This window comes from Chinchilla lanigera, unplaced genomic scaffold, assembly GCF_000276665.1.
Source record: "Chinchilla lanigera isolate Chin_1 unplaced genomic scaffold, ChiLan1.0 scaffold00007, whole genome shotgun sequence".
NCBI classification, from domain to species: Eukaryota; Metazoa; Chordata; class Mammalia; order Rodentia; family Chinchillidae; genus Chinchilla; species Chinchilla lanigera.
This window is the reverse complement of record NW_004955408.1, coordinates 9192359-9194726: the sequence shown is the minus strand read 5'-3', so window position 1 is coordinate 9194726 and position 2368 is coordinate 9192359. Positions and strand designations below refer to the sequence as shown.

The window sequence follows — 2368 nt, the reverse complement described above, 5'->3', positions numbered from 1 at the left end:
CCTTATTTATTGTTTTAATTGAGAAATAATATAAATCCTACCTTACATCTTATGCCATAAAGTGCATTTTTCAATTGACACTGAATAATCTTTTAAAAATTGTTTTAGTTTTTTGGTTTTTCTCCGGTACCAGGAACCGAACTCACGACCTTGCGCTTGCCAGGCAGGCGCTTTTGCCACTGAGCTAAATCCCCAGCCCCTAAAGCATTTATCTTATTTCACAAATTACACCACTAAATGGCCAAGTAGTAGATAAAGGAGTTTAACCTCTATAAAAGTTAGTAATGAAGAAGTAACAGAATTACAGTAGCATCATTTTATGATCCTTAGTAAATTAGTGGGTAAATAAGGCATACTAGAAATCATCCATGAAATAGTTTTTCACATAAAAAAGAAGATGGCAGAGGTGGCCACTGGTGATGGTGGCAGAGGTGGAAGAGGAGGAAGGAGAGGAGGAGGAGAGAGAGGGTAAGCAGCTGCTGAACTTAATGATCTTCTAGGTTCAATACAGGAAACACAGGGAAAAAGAAACATGGTAAGTAATATCACGGGGGTGCTGGGGATTTAGCTCAGTGGCACAGCACCTGCCTGGGAAGCATGAGGTCGTGAGTTCGATTCCCGGAACCAAAAAAAAAGTAGTATCATGGGGATGCACACAGCAAAATCCAAGCTATGGCAACTTCTACAAGTTACTGTCTTCAAAACAAATAAATTACAAGGGGAAAAAAGATGAGAAGAGAATTGATTAAAGTACTTACAGATTAAAAGACTTAAGGGAAATGTTAGTTTCCATATATAAACTGTAGGCCCCTGAAAGTTTTTTTTTTCCCCAGTACTGGGAATCGAACTCACGACCTCATGCTTGCCAGGCAGATGCTGTGCTGCTGAGCTAAATTCCCAGCCCCTGAAAATTTAAATGTCAACTGAAAATGTACTTTTGAATGATACACAGTGAAAATGATATAGCACAGAAGATTATGGATAAAATGATACAGTGTAGATTTGTTCCAAAATATGATGAAGAGGGCTAGAGATGTAGCTCAGTGGTAGAGCACTTGCCTACCATGTTGACATGTGAGGCCATTGGTTCAACCCCCAGTACTTAAAAACTATGATGAGAGAGTAAAGGATTACAGATAAGGCTGGCTATGAGGAATTACTGAAGTTGGGTGTTGGTACATGGGGGTTCATCATACTGTCTACTTTTACATATGTCTCAGTATTACCTAAATAACAAGTTAACACAAACTTTGGTATTTCTGCACTGCCCAAAGTATAGAGTCCAATCTCCTCAGCAAGACAGAGAAGGGGCTTCATCATCAACCCCCAATGTGTCCTTCTTGGCCTTATTCACTTTATGGCCTCGTCACATGTATATTAGGCCTATACTTCATATCTTCACACCTTTCTCATGTTTTCTCCTCCCTCATCATCTCTTGAATGAAAAACCCTATGTTAAATTCGAGTTCAAATGTCACGCCATGTGAAGCATCACCTGATCCTTCTCCCAGACAGTGACGCCCCACACTGTGTGAATAATGAGTTCTTGCCAGCCATTCAGCAATGACTTGGGCCACTGTACCATTTGATACTACAGCACTTGGATCTCATGTGGCTACACCAGAATGAGTTCTTATACTACAAGTGGAGAGGTCAAGCAACTTGAAAGCAGATCCAACATCCTTTCTATTCTAGCACCAAGGACAATGAGCAAACATTTGACCCAGACCTAAACACTCAAAGTGGTGTGTGTTGGCAGATTCTCACTATCCATCTGTATATCCATCTATCTATCTATCCACCCACCTATTATCTACTTACCGACCTACCTATCTAAATAAACTCGGATGACAGACTTGGTACAGCCTTTGTTTTTTAATCCTCAAATCATTCAGACTACACAATCAAACAACCTATTCCCTCCCTAGTGGATCATTTCTTCTACTTTACCTCAAGTTTGCCACCTCATGACCCAATATTAAAACCAGTACCATCAAAATACATAATAAAATTTGTACCTTTGCCATGCGCATTTACTTTCCAATGTTTTGAACGAAGAGTACAAACCTAGGATACAAGATATTAAGAGAGCAGAATTTATTAATGAGGTGGTGAGGGCAGAAGCTAGGGAACCTGGCAGACCTGAGTCTAAATCCTTACTCTCCAATTCACTTCCAGAATGGCCTTGAAGAAGTCACATAACTATCCAGACTTCAATTTCCCCATCAGTGAATGAAATCATAATAGTTACTTATTGCTTTTAAGAAGCTCAAACGAGGAGAGGAGGGGCTCTGGCACACGGGAAGCCACGCAGCAGGGAGCGCCGGTCTTCGGGCCAGCTCCCTGCCTCGTAGGCACCCAGAAGGAG

General features: G+C 40.9%; 1 protein-coding gene across 4 annotated transcripts in view; it reads right to left on the bottom strand.

The window, feature by feature from the left end:
- The window catches only part of Mrpl22 (mitochondrial ribosomal protein L22), a 33966-nt gene that overhangs the window by 17902 nt on the left and 13696 nt on the right, over positions 1 to 2368 (bottom strand). The window contains exon 3 of one of the 4 annotated variants that reach the window (XM_005376210.2): positions 2019 to 2067. The exons of the other annotated variants lie outside the window; for them this stretch is intronic. The gene's annotated coding sequence lies outside the window, so the exon portion shown is untranslated. The remainder of the gene's footprint in view (positions 1 to 2018; positions 2068 to 2368) is intronic. 4 annotated transcript variants of the gene reach the window in all.